The sequence below is a fragment of the Acipenser ruthenus genome, chromosome 23 (assembly GCF_902713425.1).
Source record: "Acipenser ruthenus chromosome 23, fAciRut3.2 maternal haplotype, whole genome shotgun sequence".
NCBI classification, from domain to species: domain Eukaryota; kingdom Metazoa; phylum Chordata; class Actinopteri; order Acipenseriformes; family Acipenseridae; genus Acipenser; species Acipenser ruthenus.
The window spans coordinates 12,443,191-12,465,610 of NC_081211.1; the positions used below are offsets into that span (position 1 = coordinate 12,443,191).

A 22,420-nucleotide genomic window follows, 5' to 3' on the forward strand; every position below is an offset into this window, starting at 1 on the left:
TGCGGTATGTTTGCACTGCAACTGGCCCATCTCAGTGTATCTACCCCTAAGTGTCTTAAAAAATGTCTCCATTCATCGTTTCATAACTTTCTATATTTAATTGGATACAGGTACGGTTGACATATATATTTCAGTTTCTCTCATTCTCTTTTATTATCAGTGAAAAAGGCTTCTTTACAAAGATTAAAGAAAGAATCTGTGAAACAGGAGATCCTTTCACTGGCCATTTTGACATTATCAAACCAGACGGCACAGTCATTCCAGTGAAGTCAGAGAAGCAGAACTGTCTGCACCACGCTGTCATACAAGCAAAGGACAACAGCCAGGAAGACCAACTAAAAAATAAAGCGATTCAACTGAGAAACCAAGTCAGAGACGAGGTGACAACTTTGTTATTTTTAATTTTTATTTGCTTTACTAAATTATTACCAAGCAGCTAAGGGGCCCAATGTTTTGGCAATGTGGCAATGTTTGTTCATTTAAGAAACATAAGAGTCTCAGAAAGGTTACAAACAAGAGGATGTCCATTCGCACTCCGCACTCACATTTCGCACTCACACTCCGCACTCACACTCCGCACTCACATTTCGCACTCGCACTCTGCAGTCACACTCGTACTCTGCACCCGCACCCGCACTCGCACTCCGCACTCCACAATCTGCAATCCGCACTCCGCACTCGCACTCCGCACTCACATTCCACACTCACACTCCGCACTCTGCACTTGCATTCCGCACTCGCACTTGCACTCCACACTCGCATTCCGCACTCACACTCCGCACTTGCACTCTGCACTCGCACTCCGCACTTGCACTCTGTACTCGCACTCCGCACTCGCATTCCGCACTCTGCACCCGCACTCACACTTGCATTCCACACTCGCATTCCGCACTCTGCACTTGCATTCCACACTCGCATTCCGCACTCTGCACTTGCATTCCACACTCGCATTCCGCACTCTGCACTTGCATTCCACACTCGCATTCCGCACTCTGCACTTGCATTCCACACTTGCATTCCGCACTCTGCACTTGCATTCCACACTCGCATTCCGCACTCTGCACTTGCATTCCACACTCGCATTCCGCACTCTGCACTTGCATTCCGCATTCGCACTCTGCACTATGCACTCTGCACTCTGCACTCCACACTCCACACTCGCACTCCGCACTCTGCACTTGCACTCGCCTTACTCAGTTTGGGTGGCTCAGCTTATTGATTCCAGAATCTCATGTTTCAGTTTCTTGAAGGCTCCTAGAGACTCAGCTGAGATTGAGGTGAAACACACCTGACGATAATTAGCCAGCAAAAAAGCCGACAATTCCTTTTGAATTCCTTTGGAAAGACTATAGACACAGCAGAACCTATCTGTGTGATTTAAAAGTGTAAGCATTTTCAATTTAAGTGTCGGTTCAGAGAAGGGCTTTAAAGAAGCCCTAGTACCGAGGGCCTGAAGTTGGTAAAATATTTACTTATGTGTAGGACCAGCAGTTTGGAATACATTTATTCAATTTTGCAGCTTTTTCCACCATTTAGGATCATTTATCAGGGATTTTTTTTGGGTGGAGAAGCTCACCAGCTCCTAGAGTCTTGGTGAGTGTGGTTAGCCAACGCTACACGTCACTGACCCTCTACGATGAAAATAGGGATGATTTTTGGATTCATTGCTACTCATCATTGAAATGTGATATACAGCCAACCCAACCTGGAACTATTTGACCTTTTTAATTTTAGTTATATTTGGCTGATGCTTCTATCCAATTTCAATGAGTTATTTAATGTACACATTTATACAGCTGGGTTTTTACTGCTGGAGCAGTCTGGGTAAAGCCTAAGACTGCAGCAGCAGTATAGTGACCCACCATATTCAAATGCATTGAAATAAACGTGTAATACAGTTTTTATTCTCATTATATTTGGTTTAAAAGTGATAATTGTGTTACTAGATTATATTGATATTAAACATACATAAATGCAAGTGATTAATTATTTGATTTACTACAAAAAACAATTCTTACCTATCATATTACTCCTCTTCCTCACTTAACTGGACTTATCATGTAACTGTCGGACAGAGTGAAATCTTTCACAATTTACTGGCACTCCTCCTCAGTAGACACCACAAACAGACTATTGGTTTAAAAGCGGGAGGATGCGCACAATTGGTTGTATATATTTGTCCTTATTTTATTTAATCATTATGTATTTTCATGAAAACAGTCAATGTCCCACTTGGTGTTCACCAAAAGTACCGATTTATACCCAAGACAGTCACACGGACAAGCAAACAGTGGCCCGTTCGCATAGTTCCTATTTAAAAAAATGATAATGTTCTATAATTTACAACTTTTTAAATAATCGGTTTTGGGAAACTGCATGTCCCTAGAAATAGTATTTGAAAATATGTCCTTGTATTCATTTTAACATAGATCATTGACTTAACTATGTTCATTTGTACTTTGTTCCTTATGGTGTGAAATTTAAGGATGAAAAACTTGAATGTGGATGAAGGCTTTTCTGAGCATGTCACAGAGGCAGACCACATTCCACCGAAGGCCGTACTGAAGAAGGCTTTAAAGGAAGTACAGAATAACCCTCAAGCCAACGCAGAGCTGAGGAGAAAGAGCCCGAAACTTCACACCATGCTGATGGGCGCTGACACAGACCCTCAAGGCCGGGAGCTGTTGTGTCTGAACGTCCTGCATCAGGATCACAGAGCTGCACTGACCACTGGCTCCAGTAAACTCTCAGCAAGCTGCAGGTAATACAGGATCTAATCACCACTGGTCAACTTACCCCAAAACCACTTTATAGAATTATTTAAATTGTCATTGTGTATTTTTGTAATTATTATTCTTGGTCAATATATGATTACATTATTTGTAATAATAATAATAATAATAATAATAATAATAATAATAATAATAATAATAATAATAATAATAATAAAAGGTTAAAAAAACAAGCAATTACATAGAACATAAGAAAAGTGAATGATGAGAACAGGCCATTCAGCCCATCAGAGCTTGTCATTTTCCTATACACTAATGCCCCGTTTAGGTGTACCAGCTGGACCGTATGGGTTTAGAGCATTTCCACTCATGCTGAGATACAGCTCAGGTACAGTATAGCTCAGGTAGAGTATAGCTCAGGTACAGTCCAGCTCAGGTACAGTATAGCTCAGGTACAGTACAGCTCAGGTACAGTACAGCTCAGGTACAGTACAGCTCAGGTACAGTATAGCTCAGGTACAGTATAGCTCAGGTAGAGTATAGCTCAGGTACAGTCCAGCTCAGGTACAGTACAGCTCAGGTACAGTCCAGCTCAGGTACAGTCCAGCTCAGGTACAGTCCAGCTCAGGTACAGTCCAGCTCAGGTACAGTACAGCTCAGGTACAGCTCACCTCAGCGGGTTTCAAACAGTTCTGGGATGGAACACTTTTATATGTCATACTGAAACGGTTTCAAGCCGTTCGAAGTACAAATGGCACGTTGGCTGAAATAAAGACGGAACACAATCCGAAAACAAGCAGTAGGCTGCTGTGAACCAGCATACACAGCAAATGTTATTTAGATTTAGATCTTACAACTGACATCTATAGTTCCGCCTCTGACACACTCTGCCTCCTGTCTGCGAAGCGCTAAGTTCTTATAGTTTACAAGCTGAGGAGTTAACTAGCTATCAATAACCCTATTAACCCCTCTGCCATAGTTTGCATGAGTTTAATAAATACGAGTAGCTGTCATCTAATTCAATAATCATTTAGCTGATCATCCACACGTTCTCATGAGAGGCATTCAAATCACAAAACAATAAAAATAAGGTGGCAGCTTTTCATCCACCCTGCAAAAATAACACGTAGGCTTTCCACCTTCATATTTACAAATAAATAATAATAATAATAATAATAATAATAATAATAATAATAATAATAATAACAATAATAATAATAATAATAACAATAATAATAATAGCGAACAAAAGCATATATACATAGGGGGCTGGGCTCCCCGTCACACGGTAGACTTCATCTTTTTTTTTCACGGCAAGTTATTTTCTTCGTCTTGTAATTCACTGGGAAATCGCTATTAATAAGACTACTAATTATAGTATGGATAATGAAAAGGAAAAGAATGCCGTTTGACTCTCCACATTGCACAGATACTTCCAGGGGCAGCTGTACCTGAGAAAATGCACTGGAAATGCAGCCATCTTTAAGTACAGGGCTAGTGGAAACAAGGTGTAAATGATTCTATTACAGTTGAGTTTAGTTTTGAAGGATCCCAGTGCCTCTGCCTCCACAATGTGTCCTGGCAATCAGTTTCATGTGTTGATAACGCTGTGTAAAAAGTGTTTTCTATATCAGTTTGAAATTGGCTCTTAACAAGTTTCCAATGATGTCCTTGTGTGCCACTAAAGTTACTTTAGTCTTTCCTCATGACTCATCTCCTAAAGCCGTGGAAAGCATCTTGTTGCTTTTCTCTGAACTTTCTCTAGTGCTTCTATATCCTTTTTGTAACGTGGAGACCAAAACGTTATGCAGTATTCCAGGTGTGGCATAATAAGGGCATTGCACAGTTTCAGCATAACCCCCCTTGATTTGAACTCTACACTCTTTGCCATGTATCTAGCATCCTATTAGAATGTTTTATTCCCCTGTGCATTGCGTAGATGCTGAGAGTGTTGCATCTATCACAACACCTACTTCTTTTTCCCATTGTGCATTTTCTAATTCTATGCCCCCCATGGCATAACTATGCCTTACATTTTTCTTACCAATGAGCAATACATTTTTTTGTGTTAAATTTCATTTGCCATGTATCTGCCCAAATCTGAATCTTATCAAGATCACAACGTATTTATCGAATTGCTTCCTAAGTGTTAGCTGTTCCTCTTAGCTTTGTATCATCAGCAAATGTAACTAATTTACTATTTATACTGTGATCTATATCATCTGTATGGATAAGGAAGAGCAATGGTCCCAGCACCAAACCCTGTGGAACCCCACTTCTTACAGTTTCTAGCCCAGACACTGCCCCTCTTACTATTACTCTCTGCGTCCTGTGATTGGACTGCTTTGAAGTTAAAGTCAGTGGTTAAGGAAAAGGGCTTGTAACCAGGAGGTCCCCGGTTCAAATCCCAGCTCAGCCACCGACTCACTGTGTGACCCTGAGCAAGTCACTTAACCTCCTTGTGCTCCGTCTTTCGGGTGAGACGTAGTTGTAAGTGACTCTGCAGCTGATGCATAGTTCACACACCCTAGTCTCTGTAAGTCGCCTTGGATAAAGGCGTCTGCTAAATAAACAAATAAATAAATAATAATAATAATATCAACCTAATTTCACCGGTGTCGTGTGTGCCCAATTAATTGATTGCTATTTTGAGGCTTAACTGACAGTCCTACTGTGTACCATTTATTTTGTTTTCTGTCTGTTTTTTTAAAACGACTCTGAAGTACTGTTTACACTCCTTGCTTTTGAAATGAAATGCTGGTTTAATCATTTAAAGTTTAAACGCAGTGTTTGAGAGGCCAGAGCAGCAACACAGAGAACGTTGTCAGGTTACCTGGAAACAATTAGAACACCGCAAAAGTAGGAGCTACTTTTTTTTTTTTATTACATTTTTGGAAGTATTTGCTTTTGTGGGTTATGGATCCATCAGCACTTGGTTGTTACTGTATTCACCAGAGCTTTGTCGTTTATCCTTTAATATACAATTTTATAGGACAATGTACTCCAACTCAGGATGTCATACAAAGCAATAATATATACTATTGTGACAGGGTCTTCCTCGTGTCACGCGTGTGGGTAGCCGCTGTTCAAGCATACAGAGAGACAGACGTGGTGTTGTTGAAAACGCCGGCACAGGCGCGCAGGTTTTATTCACAAACAAACAGAAAACGAAAGTAAAATAAAGGTGGTCATGTGACGTTACCAGCGATGGTAACGCACAGAGGACTAGTACATCAAGCTGTACAAAAAGTGCAAAATAAAACACAATACCACAAACTATAAATCAAAGGTGTCGTGAAAACGGCAGGCCTTGCAGCAGCCCTGAGCTATCTCCCGCGGATGTTTTTAACCAGACGGACACTCTGTCGAGACCCGCCCACCTGCTGATTGAGGACCAGCACAGCCAATCACTTGCTGCCCTTCCCCTCAACCAAGCATAGCAGGCAGCAAGTCTCAATCGAGCGCCCGTCTGTAAAACAATAATTCAATTAAACAAATCAACCCCAAAACGACACACAATAAACCCATTTCCCCATACAAATGATACCAACACTAAATACACACGTGCAGGGCACTCGCCCTGCTACAACTATATATAAAATAAAATAGTCTAAGTAGAACCACAATGAGTTTCTTACGGCAGTAAATATAGGGGATGGGACTCTGACCCACACTGGGCACCACCAAAAATTATACAAACCCGGCTCCTGTGTTGATGGGATCATGTAGAACTCGGATTACCTTCGACAATAACCGACATTCACACAACGTGTCAGAAATATAAAAAAATAGTTTATTTAAGAATAAAAAGGGGTGCACAACTAGTCTAATATTACAGAAAGGAAAGGCTATTGGTTAGAGATATGCGTGGATAGTATACAGTTCATTGATCTCATAGTCAAACGATTACAATGACCATAACATCATTAGCATACATGGTTAATATACTAATATTAAATATGGCTTATCACACAAAGTGTCTATTTCGCATTAGTATTTCCAATACCCGTTACTCGTTGTAATCGATCATGTCAATATGCACGAGAATTAATTCCATTTCCCATTCAGAACAGAACCCAACATTCCAGTACCTAATTTAGCAAATTAGTTTTACCGTGTTAATTGAGTTTAAACGTGATGTACCAAACTAATAATATGTTACCAACCTCAGTTTATTATATATTCAAATTAACTCAGAAATGGGGCAATGATCAAATTCTCTGCACAAGCAAAATACATTTCTTACACACGCTAAAACAGTTATTCCTAGAACAGTTTATCTACTAACTTGATAGCATTTACTACAGTTACTTTCTCGAGTCATAAAGTATTTAATATTAGATATGTTGAATGCTTATCGATTTCCATATGAAGAAGTCAACCTGTGTTGATGAACACTGCAGCTCTTTGGTTCTGAAGGTCCAATGAAAGAAGATGGTACTTTGCTTGAAGTATGCATTGTTGCGTAGGCTCGCAATAAACAAATAGTTATTTTAAAATGGAGATCAGCTTGTTGATCTTCAAGTCTTGCAGCACTATAGCTGTTGTTGGCAGTTTTCCAACTGGAAATAGTTCCGTTGATCAGACGTAACTCAGTTCAGATAATGCTGTGCAATTGAAGAGTTATGTAGTTCGTAGAAGCGTTCTTGTTGCAATTCTTCTGTATGGCTAGTACATGAACTTAGGCCCAGCTGCTGACTATGCTTCCGTTTACTGTTTCAGTCTCTCGTAGGGCAAAGAGCTACGGCTCTCTTCAAAGCTGATTTTGTGGCGATCTAGACTACACGATGTCATCGTGTTTTCACTAGTTGCCAGCAAAGCGGATAGCTGTCAGCACCCATGGACAAGGTCTAAATGACAGGTCAGGTTGAAACAAAGTCCTGCTGTGGAATGGATTGCAAGTGCCAAGATTGGCTACTCCTGAGTGTGTTTGTCAATTGAAAGTAGAAAAATGTTAGTATAGGAAATAAAAACTAACGATACTGTGGCAGAGTGGTTGCAATACGCAGGTGTGGTGATGTCACGGACCAGGAAGAAGTGACACAAACCATGAAAGGTATGGCTGAAACAGCCATAGCCATATCTTTATTAAATAATAAAGCAAAGATTTGAAACAAACACAAAACAAAAGGGCACATTGGCCAAACAAACAAACGGAACCAAACAAGTATCGTGCTGGTTTTGAGCCAGCATGTATAGCAATGTTTACTTTGAATTCGCTTTTACTTCCTAACTCCTCACTCGTTCTCCACTCTCGAACACCCTTCCCCGAACAAGCAAAGCGGCAGGTTTTTATACAGGTGACCATCTCCCGATTAGCAACAATTAATCAATTAATTAACTCGGGAGATGGTCACCTTCTGCACAAGGTTTTTATGAATGGGAATTTTAACCCCATTCATGTGACTATATATTATGAGACTGGCTTTCGCCATCATATATACATATAAATCATAATACAAATACAATAATAAAGTTGTAGTTAATAAGACCTATAGAAATGGCGGCCACCAGAAAAACTACAAGGGCTAGGAACGCTAGGGGTTTAATTGAAATGTAAACCAGCACAGCTGCAGGCGTTTAACAGGTGTTAGTGTTCCACTGACTTTTCACCCTTCCTCTGGGCAGGCTAGCTACAGGTCTTGTAGTGCATCAACTGTGGCGATAATACATAAGGTTAATTCACTTGTTTTTGAATCACTGCTCACAGAGATCACCTGACTAAGACGCTGTTGAGTGGAGATGCTGAAAAGCTGCTGAAGATGTCTCTTATTGTGGCCCATCCCCTCTCATCAATGCAGCTCAGAGAGGACGCAGGTATTGTTATATTTTATATTGGTACTGTGTCCCCAATGGGAAATTTCACTACTCAACTTGATTTTTTTCATTTCTCCTGAGAATAAAAATGGATGTCTCATTTTCATGTCATGTATGTCATGAAACGTGTCTCCTAAAAGCTGCATTGGAGAAACAGTTGTCTCTGAGAAATAATAAAGGAGATAAAGTCTCAATAGTATTTTTTCTGTACTGGGTCTGATTCTGTAGATACATTAAAAAAGGAATTCAAACTTCTTGTAGTACCTCTTAAATTAGCATCCTGATTTGTCGTCAAAGTCTTACATACCCCAGTGCAGGGGTAGGCAACCTGTGGCACTTCCATTCCATTCCACTGCAGGACAGTTCAATCCTCTTAATTGACCCTGAATTACGTAATTATCCCTGATGCGGAAGCTCACTTCAATAATTAAGGGTTAGTTGGAACAAATACTTACAATGGAATGAAATGGGAGTGCCTGCCCTAGTGTATGGATACATTCACTTTCCATCTTCTTTGTGGTGTTTTCTCAGTAGGAAAAAAACAGGTGTTAATATAGTGCTGTTAAGAATACAGCTCTGTTTGTCTTGTTAGAGTTCAAAAGTGTTACATTGAGAAAGATATAATGTACACAGACACCAGACAATAAAGAATAACAATGTAATAGGATCGCAGAGGTGCAGTATAATAGCAGGAACAGATACAGTTACCTTATTATACACTAGAGTCCTTAGTGATAAAAGAGGAATGGGTTTAGACAGAGTGGAAAGAGACCGAGAGATGTAAAGAGGGATATTATAACAGTTTGTCCCTGTGCCAAATAGCCAATCATCATTAAGAGCTAGTTCTTAAGTAATCCAATCATACACCTTCAACCACATCACGTGATTTATACCTTCCTGCTTGCCAGTGCTCAGGAATGTACAAGAAACTTCCTGTAAGAACCCTACCTCCCATGTGGATTCATGACATCATCATTCAGCTTTCAAACAGACACTTAACTCTTTATGAAAACATCTAATGGTTCTGTTTTTTTTTTTTCCCAGGGATGAATCTTAGCGGAATTAAAGAAAGAAGGATTAATTTGTCTGAAGAGGGAACCAAGTCTTATTACCTGATTCGATTCCACAGTCTGGTGAAAGAATACTGCTAAATACTGTTATCATGGGTGGAGAAGGAAAGATATTTGAGTGCAAACACTGCAGAGTATAAAGAAATACTGGCATCCATTAAACAATAAGATGGGCGAGAGCAGAGGGGGTCCCCAGAAAAAAAAAAGATTTAAAATTATTAATTATAGTTATTATATGATTAAATAATTATACTTCATGTATATTTCAATTTGCTTTTAATGTTGAAATTGAGGGGTCTGTATTGAGAGTGATTGCTTGCCCCGGGCAGACAAGGTTGAGAACTCTTTGTTAACCCAGGAGAACAATACATGTACTATAATAGAACTGTAGTTTGTGCAAAAATCCTGTAGTATGATAAACTAACATAGGTATACTACACTCTGTTGGCTGACACTGTTGTGTGCAATTATAATGTCTTCCTTTTGGTCTTTCCAAGCTCTACTCACTCTGGCAAAATAACCAGCTTTAACCTTTTTAAATAAAGACTCATCTATTTTTATCTTTAAAACTAGAAGGACTGGAGATATGCTCATACCTAAAAGCCCCGCAGCAGTCTTTCTGACAGCTGTATTCAAAACACTGTAAATAGTATAACGAACGGAGAAACAGTCGGATGTAATTCACTTTTTTTTATTGAGTACGTCACAAACATCTGAACAACCGAAGCATAACATATAAGAACGTTTATTTTACAAATCAAAGCAATGCAACAGAAATCGGTTGCGCACTGGAAGCTGTCACCTCATTGTCACCTTCACTTGCATTGTCCTCACTTTCATTGCTGCTGGACCCCTCTTCTACACCAATCTGAGTCGCTTCCATCGCTTTCCATATCTTGTTCATCTCCAGAATCACCTTCAGATACAGTCCATAACAACTGCAATCACTGTCTTCATTGACTCGTTCTTCTCTTTTTATTATTCACAGGAAAGTAACGTATATGAAAGACTATCCTCTTGTGCAAACTCTCATGTATCCTCTCGTGAAACTGCGGAAGACAATTAATTCTTCAGGGTAGCCTCTGACCTTTATAGCAACCTTGGTAACGAATAAGTCACAGACAAAGTGGCACCTACCCAATGACTGTCAGTCATTCACTCGAGCAGGGAGTAGAGACTAATCTAATTACAGCTAAACGCATTGCGGACTGGTAAATAAAAATAATAAAGTAGAATACCGTTCTGTATAATCACAATATAATTGTTTTCTGTGTGGCCGTCAATGTGACTGCTCCTGGGGCTTTTAGGTGTAATGTAATGTATATCTCCTCTATTTCTGCTCCCCTGCGTTTGATGCTTTGTGAGAATATGTAATACATATGCACAGAAAGGTATGTGAATGTGCAGCCCCATATGTGTTACACAAGTGGAGAAAATTTAATTTTAAAACCAAAAACCGCCAAAATGACTGCCGCAGTGCTGTATAATAAACAGCCTAAAATATATATTTTAGGCTGTTTATTATAACCTATGTTTAACTTTCTGGGACTAAAATGTCTAAAATAAATAATAATACATATCATTGTGCAAATATAATAGAAATTAAGCAAACGTAAGCCTTTCATTATGATAAGAACATAAGTACAGTATTCCACTCAGCTCCCTGTACTCATTGAATCTTTAGCCTGATCTGTTTGCACTCAAAACCATGACCAGGTACTTAAGGGACACAACAAAAACTCTTCCTCTGGACAGGATGGCTAATATTAATGTTATAGTGCAGTATTCCTAGAAAAGTTTCTATGCTAATACTCACTGCAACATTATTATTATTATTATTATTATTATTATTATTATTATTAAGACATTTAGCTGACAATATTTATCCAAGGCGATTTACAAGGTTTGTCAAACATTAAGATATAATGTGCTGTACTATAAACAGTAATATAACCCTACAGAGTTAGGAATACTTTTGGAAGTCTTTGTAAATCTTTCTGTAGAAATTGCTTCTAGGTAGATCAGTCTTTTGTGTCCATAAGATTGTTGCTTAATGTGGTTTTACACTTTTAATAAACCCAGGTTTTTCTTTGTCGTGATTATTTTGAAACACTTTACTTGCTATGTAAAATCTGTGAAAATCTAACCCCTTCAATAAATTATTTGTGTAGTATCTTATCAATTTTTTTTGTCAATCAACAAATATATACGTACAGTTGTCGTCAAACGTCTACATACCCCAATGTGTGTACTTGCTGACTTGGGAGTTCCCAATGGGTGGCGTACAATTGGCCACGTACCGCCAGGGTGGGGTGAGTTTAAGTAGGATGGGGCTCCCTCGGTTCACTGCGCTCTAGCGACTCCTGTGACCTCTTGGACATCTGCAGGTTCAGGGTGTTGGCAGTCAACAGCTGCATCGAATCTTTCTGCAGGGCTGTGGAGGCACTGGGCTTGCAGTACGATTAAAATAGTGGCTGGCTTTGAAGACACACGTATCGGAGAGTGCCTGCGTGTGCTTTGTCTCTTCCCTCCTGAATAGGCACAAAGTCGTTGCGGTGAACCGAGTTCAATTAGCGATTCCAAATTAGGGTAAAAAGGTGGAAAAAGAATTGCCCCCAAAAAAAAGAAAAAAGTGAAAGATGTGTCAAAACTGTATTTTCCTCATCTGAAGGATTCTGTTGTTGTTAACAATTTCAGTCTGTATCATTTTTTTTTTTAATATTGAATACATTTTGTCGAATAAAGCAATGATTAAAAAATATACAGGGTTTGCTTAATTTTTTTGCTACCAGTATATAACAGACATAAGGCTGGTTTACATGTTGGTTTGTTTCACGTGAATGGACGATGCACGTGAAACTTGGCAGGGAAAGCTCTTGAGAATGTCCCAAAAAACGGGCTCAGTATTTTACCGTGAAAGTCTCCATTTCTTGTGAGATTCCAGGTAATTTCTCGTGAAAATGTTAATTAGCTCATTCAAGTCCTTTCCTAAAGCTGCATAAAAGTCACATGGAAATACATAAGTTACCGTGGTCCAAAGATGGCAGCAGGGAAGTTAATGTTTTGTTTGCAGTATTTCCTTTATCAGGTTGAGGTTGCAGATATCCCCACTTTTTTCTCCATCTTCCCTAGAACTTCGCATAATGCTAATCTTACACAGATCTAAATGTGTTTGTAAAGTATCATACAAGATTGTATTTACCAAGTTTCTGTTTAAAACTATTACTAAAAATGTTTGATAAACTGCATCGTGGGCTTGTGAATTCAGGTGGTTACAGCTGCTGTACAGGACTTCAGAATACACTTGTGAATATCTTTCCAAACAACTGTCAAAACGACTTTACTGTAAAGTACTACTAAGTACTATGTTTAAATGTGTATAACTATACTCCCATGCAATTTCTCCTAGTTACTTATGTCTGAGCAAAACCCATGTCCATCCTCCACTTACGTCCATTGGAGCGATGAAGAGACTCAGGTGTTAATATCCATAGTATGGGAAGAGGATATGATGCACAACACAAACATTGTTTAACCCATTCTCAAAATAAAATGTGGTGTGGAATTTGTGCAACTTATTTCTTGGCAATCAACAATACTACTCAATATTCCAATTCACGGGGTGGAGCTAGGCCACCTGCTGTAATGTTTAGGACATAATGTTAGTAACAAATAGAACATATAAAGAGGGAGGCTCCATCCTTCGAAGGCCCTACACATATAAAAGGTGGGCTCCGTCACTGAGGAGACCCAACAAACAGGAGGGGGGTCACCGTCTCTGAGATGACCCAACATAGGAAGAGGGGTCACCGTCTCTGAGATGACCCGACAAACAGGAGAGGGGTCACCATCTCTGAGATGACCCGACATAGGAAGAGGGGTCACCGTCTCTGAGATGACCCAACATAGGAAGAGGGGTCACCGTCTCTGAGATGACCCGACATAGGAAGAGGGGTCACCGTCTCTGAGATGACCCAACATAGGAAGAGGGGTCACCGTCTCTGAGATGACCCGACAAACAGGAGAGGGGTCACCATCTCTGAGATGACCCGACATAGGAAGAGGGGTCATCGTCTCTGAGATGACCCGACATAGGAAGAGGGGTCACCGTCTCTGAGATGACCCGACATAGGAAGAGGGGTCACTGTCTCTGAGATGACCCGACATAGGAAGAGGGGTCACCGTCTCTGAGATGACCCGACATAGGAAGAGGGGTCACCATCTCTGAGATGACCCGACATAGGAAGAGGGGTCACCGTCTCTGAGATGACCCGACATAGGAAGAGGGGTCACCGTCTCTGAGATGACCCAACATAGGAAGATGGGTCACCGTCTCTGAGATGACCCGACAAACAGGAAAGGGGTCACCATCTCTGAGATGACCCGACATAGGAAGAGGGGTCACCGTCTCTGAGATGACCCGACATAGGAAGAGGGGTCACCGTCTCTGAGATGACCCAACATAGGAAGATGGGTCACCGTCTCTGAGATGACCCGACAAACAGGAGAGGGGTCACCATCTCTGAGATGACCCGACATAGGAAGAGGGGTCACCGTCTCTGAGATGACCCGACATAGGAAGAGGGGTCACCGTCTCTGAGATGACCCGACAAACAGGAGAGGGGTCACCGTCTCTGAGATGACCCGACATAGGAAGAGGGGTCATCGTTTCTGAGATGACCCGACATAGGAAGAGGGGTCACCGTCTCTGAGATGACCCGACATAGGAAGAGGGGTCACCATCTCTGAGATGACCCGACATAGGAAGAGGGGTCACCGTCTCTGAGATGACCCGACATAGGAAGAGGGGTCACCGTCTCTGAGATGACCCGACATAGGAAGAGGGGTCACCATCTCTGAGATGACCCGACATAGGAAGAGGGGTCATCGTCTCTGAGATGACCCGACATAGGAAGAGGGGTCACCGTCTCTGAGATGACCCGACATAGGAAGAGGGGTCACCGTCTCTGAGATGACCCGACATAGGAAGAGGGGTCACCATCTCTGAGATGACCCAACATAGGAAGAGGGGTCACCGTCTCTGAGATGACCCGACAAACAGGAGAGGGGTCACCGTCTCTGAGATGACCCGACATAGGAAGAGGGGTCATCGTCTCTGAGATGACCCGACATAGGAAGAGGGGTCACCGTCTCTGAGATGACCCGACATAGGAAGAGGGGTCACCGTCTCTGAGATGACCCGACATAGGAAGAGGGGTCACCGTCTCTGAGATGACCCAACATAGGAAGATGGGTCACCGTCTCTGAGATGACCCGACAAACAGGAGAGGGGTCACCATCTCTGAGATGACCCGACATAGGAAGAGGGGTCATCGTCTCTGAGATGACCCGACATAGGAAGAGGGGTCACCGTCTCTGAGATGACCCGACATAGGAAGAGGGGTCACCGTCTCTGAGATGACCCAACATAGGAAGAGGGGTCACCGTCTCTGAGATGACCCGACATAGGAAGAGGGGTCACCGTCTCTGAGATGACCCGACATAGGAAGAGGGGTCACCGTCTCTGAGATGACCCAACATAGGAAGATGGGTCACCGTCTCTGAGATGACCCGACAAACAGGAGAGGGGTCACCATCTCTGAGATGACCCGACATAGGAAGAGGGGTCATCGTCTCTGAGATGACCCGACATAGGAAGAGGGGTCACCGTCTCTGAGATGACCCAACATAGGAAGAGGGGTCCCCGTCTCTGAGATGACACGACATAGGAAGAGGGGTCACCGTCTCTGAGATGACCCGACATAGGAAGAGGGGTCACCATCTCTGAGATGACCCGACATAGGAAGAGGGGTCATCGTCTCTGAGATGACCCGACATAGGAAGAGGGGTCACCGTCTCTGAGATGACCCGACATAGGAAGAGGGGTCACCGTCTCTGAGATGACCCGACATAGGAAGAGGGGTCACCGTCTCTGAGATGACCCAACATAGGAAGAGGGGTCACCGTCTCTGAGATGACCCGACAAACAGGAGAGGGGTCACCATCTCTGAGATGACCCGACATAGGAAGAGGGGTCATCGTCTCTGAGATGACCCGACATAGGAAGAGGGGTCACCGTCTCTGAGATGACCCGACATAGGAAGAGAGGTCACCGTCTCTGAGATGACCCGACATAGGAAGAGGGGTCACCGTCTCTGAGATGACCCGACATAGGAAGAGGGGTCACCATCTCTGAGATGACCCGACATAGGAAGAGGGGTCACCGTCTCTGAGATGACCCGACATAGGAAGAGGGGTCACCGTCTCTGAGATGACCCAACATAGGAAGATGGGTCACCGTCTCTGAGATGACCCGACAAACAGGAAAGGGGTCACCATCTCTAAGATGACCCGACATAGGAAGAGGGGTCACCGTCTCTGAGATGACCCGACATAGGAAGAGGGGTCACCGTCTCTGAGATGACCCAACATAGGAAGATGGGTCACCGTCTCTGAGATGACCCGACAAACAGGAGAGGGGTCACCATCTCTGAGATGACCCGACATAGGAAGAGGGGTCACCGTCTCTGAGATGACCCGACATAGGAAGAGGGGTCACCGTCTCTGAGATGACCCAACATAGGAAGAGGGGTCACCGTCTCTGAGATGACCCAACATAGGAAGAAGCTCGCGAACCAGAAAGAAAACACATTGATTAGTAATATTAACACGTAAAAGCGGTTCCAGCTCTTCAATGGCCCAACATATGCAGTAGGGGGGTTCCGTCGCTGAGGAGACCCGACAAACAGGACATACAAAGAGGGGCAGCATCTCTGAGGTAACCTGACATACGAAGAGGCTCATAAGAACATAAGAACATAAGAAAGTTTACAAACGAGAGGAGGCCATTCAACCCATCTTGCTCGTTTGGTTGTTAGTAGCTTATTGATCCTAGAATCTCATCAAGCAGCTTCTTGAAGGATCCCAGGGTGTCAGCTTCAACAACATTACTGGGGAGTTGGTTCCAGACCCTCACAATTCTCTGTGTAAAAAAGTGCCTCCTATTTTCTGTTCTGAATGCCCCTTTATCTAATCTCCATTTGTGACCCCTGGTCCTTGTTTTTTCAGGTAAAAAAGTCCCCTGGGTCGACATTGTCTATACCTTTTAGGATTTTGAATGTTTGAATCAGATCACCGCGTAGTCTTCTTTGTTCAAGACTGAATAGATTCAATTCTTTTAGCCTGTCTGCATACGACATGCCTTTTAAACCCGGGATAATTCTGGTTGCTCTTCTTTGCACTCTTTCTAGAGCACCAATAACCTTTTTGTAACGAGGTGACCAGAACTCAACACAATATTTTAGATGAGGTCTTACTAATGCATTGTAAAGTTTTAACCTTACTTCCCTTGATTTAAATTCAAGACTTTTCACAATATATCCAAGCATTTTGTTGGCCTTTTTTATAGCTTCCCCACATTGCTATAGCTTCCCCACATTGTGAATTTCAGTATCTCCCATATGATATTTATAATGCACATTTTTATTGCCTGCGTGCAATACTTTACACTTTTCTCTATTAAATGTCATTTGCCATGTGTCTGCCCAGTTTTGAATGCTGTCTAGATCAGGGGTTGCCAAACTTTTTTACTCTATGACCCAATTTTGAGACTTACAAATATATGCGACCCCAGACAGTAACAAAACAACAAAGCAACCAAACTAACATTACAACTAACATATGAATACGTTACCTATGTACTCACCAAGTCTAATGGGATGCGTGGGCTTGAATGTTGTCACACAGCTTGTCAAAATCCGGCGGTGTTGTTGAGATCGCACATCTGATTTCTGATGTTACATCCAAGGTGGATCGATACAGAGATTTGATGCGCACAAGTGCGCTGAATCCAGCTTCACACAAATACGTGGTCGCAAATTGCACTAACAGTGTCATGGTCCGTGTTGAGAGCGCAGGATATTCATTCTTGACACTGAACCAGAACTCTGAGAGAGTAAGTTGCGCGTATGTTCCTTGCAGCTGTCTATCGCAGGAAATTTCAATTAACTGTTTGATTTCAGCTGCTGGCAAATCCACAGTATCAGGGTTGCATTGGAAGGGGTTTTGCAGCCAATCATACTTGGACATATCTAAGTCGGGGAAAAAGGATGCAAACTGTCCATTCAGTTGGCTGAGATGCTCAGCAATCACCTGTGTGGGAGGCTGGACATTTTTATTGTCGGCCAGGAACTTGCAAAGGTGCGGGAACGATTCATAGTTTGACTGCAACAAGCGTTTCTGCCAGAAAGTAATCTTTTTCATGAACGCTGTGATTTGATCACTCAGCTGAAATATGTTAGTGTTCTTTCCTTGCATACCTGTATTCAGTTTGTTCAGTTTCCCAAATATGTCCGTTACATAGGCAAGAAGGCACATCTTCGTTTGTTCCAAGAGAAAATTTGAGAATTCTGTTTTTTTGCACATCATCGCATCAGCAAGCAGCTCTTCTTTCAGTTTAAAAAATCGTTCCAGTATCCTTCCTCTCGAGAGCCAGCGGACTTCGGTGTGAAACAGCAACAGGTTATGATTGGATCCCATGTTTTCACACAGCTTTGCAAATAGACTAGCACGAAGCGGGTGAGACTTGATGTAGTTCACAATGCATGTGACCTGCTGCAGGACTTCACCAAGCTCTGTGCTCAAATCTTTAGCGGCCAGTTGCTCTCTGTGTATTATGCAGTGAGTCCATACAGCTGACGGAGCAACTCTCTTAACTAAGGCGTGCAGCCCTGCTCTATGGCCTGCCACAGACGGTGCTCCATCTGTGCAAAAACCCACCATGCTATCAAACGGAATATAGTTGTCCCTTAGGTAGCCATGTAGCACGTTGAATATTTTCTCGTGTCCGGGCAGAGGGAGACAGAAAAGAATGTCTTCCAGAATTGCACCCTCCCAAACGTAGCGCACAAAACACAAGAAATGTTCGTCGCGCCCCTCTGTGCTCATATCAACCTGAAGTGCATACGCATCCGTGTTTTTCAGACGTTCCACCAGCTTGTTTTCTTGGTTTGCTGCTATCGCCTCAATCCTTCGCTTAACGGTGTTATTGAAGAGTGGTATGGCTTTGAGCTTGTTTGCTTCAGCTTCCCCACACATTATCCTCACCATATCAACTGCAGCAGGCAAAACTTAAGTCTCCCCAATTATGTGAGGCTTCTTAGCCTGTTCAATGCGGTAGCTTACTTCAAATGATGAGCTCGATCAGGGACGGACAAGGCCCTCTTGAATGTCACTTGTTGACGTGAAAGTTCTTCTTTTCGGCGCTTGAAAAATTACACTGGTTTTCCCACATGTTCCTTGTGAAGGGTTTCCAAGTGTCGTTTTAATTTATTTGGCTTCATGCTTTTGCTTGATAACACCTTGTGGCATATTAGGTATTGTGGCTTTTCTTCATTTTTAACCAAAATACTGGTGAAGCCATACTCAAGAAAAGCCTCGTCATATTTTCGTCCACGTTTTTGTCATCCATGTTTTAAGTCATTTTCAATTCGATTTTAAACTTCTCACTCACAAATGTACGAGCATTGTACAAAGCGTGAGACACTTTTGCGTGTTGTGTGTCGGAGACGAGAGTGTAAGGGGGAAGAGATCATACAATTATTTGATTGGTGGAGATCAGTGGTTTCAATTCCAAGGTAGGTTGTCACACTGCGCTGGCTGCAGTCATAGATATAATACACTGTCGCTGCAGCTACGTAGTGCACAGTATGTGGAGCAGACAACATACAAAATAATAATAATAATAAAAAAGAAAATGACGATATGCCAAGGTGGCCTCTCGCCACCCCATCCTCTGATCTGGGACCCCATTTGGGGTCGCGACCCACAGTTTGGGAACCGCTGGTCTAGATCATTTTGAATGACCTTTGCTGCTGCAACAGTGTTTGCCACTCCCCCTATTTATGTGTCATCTGCAAATTTAACAAGTTTGCTTACTATACCAGAATCTAAATCATTAATGTAGATTAGGAATAGCAGAGGACCTAATACTGATCCCTGTGGTACACCACTGGTTACCTCGCTCCATTTTGAGTTTTCTCCTCTAATCAGTACTTTCTGTTTTCTAAATGTTAACCACTTCCTAATCTATGTGCATGCATTTCCTTGAACCCCTACTGCGTTCATTTCTCCATACAGAGAGTGGTGAGGGTATGGAATGGGTTACCTAGTCATGTTGATGAAATAGACACTTCTCCATACAGAGAGCGGTGAGGGGATGGAATGGGTTACCTGGTCATGTTGTTGAAGGAGACTCTTCTTCACAGAGAGTGGTGAGGGGATGGAATGGGTTACCTCATTGGAGCAAGCAGACAGTACATGACACACACACACTGGAGCAAGCAGACAGACCATGACAAATACACACACACACACACACACACACACACACACACACTGGAGCAAGCAGACAGACCAGGACACAAATACACAGATATCACAAATATCAACAGTATGTACAGAATAATACAGAACAATTGGATTGGCGGTTCTCCATATATATGCAGAAATGTAAGTGTGATAACAGATGAAAGGATGGAGGGACACCCCATATCCCCAGAATCTGAAACTCAATTGATGCTAAATAATGTTAATACCATGTTTCATGACAACTGGATAAGCACTTCTCCAGATACAGATCTATTGATAACAGACACATCCATGTATAGGCTGGTAAGGCTCAGGCGGCGGTCTGGAAATATGCTTGGGTAATGTCGATGCAACTACAGATTTTGCTATACCGGCCACTCTCTCCAGCTTATGATCTGCCCCTGTGTGGGTTTGTGACTGTGTGGACCCTACTGTTGTAAGTAAGAAGCTTCTTTTCAACATCCTGGTGCAGTATTTTTTAATAAAATACCTTTATAAAATAACTACCCCTCAACATTTATCATAACCCTGACTGCAGGCTGTTTCACTTCATACAGGGTAAAGGCTGCTACATACTTAAGTAATGCGACCACCAGGGTGTAGTCTTGGAGCTGCGACCAGCTAGAGATGAGAAACGGCCATCTAAGTTTCTAGACCACTTGGATAGCAGTATCTTTCTAGCTGTTTATTGTACAGTAAACGGTTTACCATGGTATTTTTGGAGCTTCCCTCCCATGCTTTTCCTATGATTATACAATGCATTTAGCATAGGTTACCATATTTTATAATACACTTTTCCATACCTTACATTAGTTTGGTTGCTCTTCGTTGGACTGTGGTGACCAGAACTGGAAACATTGTGAGGTCTACTTGTCAAACTTACTACCTGTTCAATACAGATCTGCTCTGGAACACGACCTGCACAGTTGTATTATGATGTCACCAGTTGTAATAGATTTTGCAGCTGAGAATTCCTATCCTTGGGACAGGTCTAAGGGGTGTATTTTTATGCGTTTCGTCTCACAGATGATCGTCCTTTCAAAGCCACGCCCACAAGTGAGTTTTAAGGCAGTTGATTATTTTGACAAATCTAGTGGTTCTGAAACTTTTACTGGAGAATCACTGAAAAGCACATTTCAAGGGTTTGATAGAAGAGTTTCTCTTGCTGTAGGTGTCTTTTTACACAGGCAATCAGACAGAAAACCTCATTGAATGACAGCAATGGCCCATTTCCCTTCCATACTGCTTTCGTTTTTGCAGCGTTATCATTATTGTGTGTTTGTTCAATGCTAGACCTGGCCTCTTTAAACTCAATATCTTGAGCAACTACTAAAAAAATACGACTGACTACTGATCATTTTCACAAAGCTTCAAACATCTAAAACAATGCTGTGTATGTAGCAGCCACGCAGGAGCACCCACCAAGGGGTCCCAACACCGCCACTAGGGGCACTACTAAACTCAATTTGAAAATACTCAATTTACTAACAAAACCAAATCAACAGGTTCGTTGAATAGAGGTAAAGTGACCTCTGGGTTAACTTTATATTGAGCTGAGAGTGCTGAAGAGCACAGAGGCTGCTACACAAACTAATAAGAACATTACAAAATTACAAACAAGGAGGACATTGGGCCAGTCAGTGCGCATTCGAATCGTAGTAGCTGCTTGATCTCAGAATATGTTTAGTTGCTTCTATAAATATCCCAATGTAAGAATTTAAGAACATTAGAACATGTGCGAGCAGAGAGGCCATTCGGCCCGTCTGTGCTCATCTGGATTCTAGCAGCCAGTGACTCAACGGCAATAACGTAGCTTAGTAACGAATTTGATCTCCTTTTCACTCTGTAAAAAGTGCCTCAAATCTGTCAATAGCAAGCTCTGTGGTTGAGAGTTAAGTAGAGGTCTTATGCTGATGTCAGTGTTATTAACTGACCAGCTGCTAGGAGGAAATCCATTACATTTTCCACCCGCTTAATCAAAGCTCATCCCTAGACTCAAACACAAGAGCGCATCCACCCAGTTCTAAATGCATTTCAATTGCCTAGATTCAAATCGCTCCTCTTGGAGGACAGTGTGGTTGCTTATCAGCTGTGCAGGGTGACTGTTCCACTGTAACCTGAGTATGTTTTCAGTAACTGGAATGGTTCTTTTTTCAGACTGGTAACTAAATGTGGAACCAGATTATATTTTATGTGAAAAAAAAAAATTACATAGATGCTTTTACTTCATTAAAAAAAAGGACAACTGCGAATGTATAATGTGGAAAGTGTTTTAACAGTGCAAGTCAACCCTGTCACGTGAACACGCTTTCATATGACGTCAGAGGAGGGAACGAGGAGGTTCCACAGCTGGATCTTCAAAGAATATTTCGAGCAGCAGCCTGACCAAACCGGAAAAAAAAACATCTGTAAAATGTAAACTGTCCCTGAAAA

The 22,420-nt window shown here is 42.1% G+C and overlaps 1 protein-coding gene across 2 annotated transcripts in view; it reads left to right on the top strand.

Annotated features, from left to right (window-relative positions):
• Positions 1-12,316, top strand: part of LOC117969341 (uncharacterized) — a 37,293-nt gene extending 24,977 nt beyond the window's left edge. For both annotated transcript variants that reach the window (XM_058997762.1, XM_034917258.2), the window contains exons 3-6: positions 161-380; positions 2,486-2,761; positions 8,443-8,549; positions 9,594-12,316. The gene's annotated coding sequence lies outside the window, so the exon portion shown is untranslated. The remainder of the gene's footprint in view (positions 1-160; positions 381-2,485; positions 2,762-8,442; positions 8,550-9,593) is intronic.
• The last annotated feature ends 10,104 nt before the right edge of the window (positions 12,317-22,420 follow it).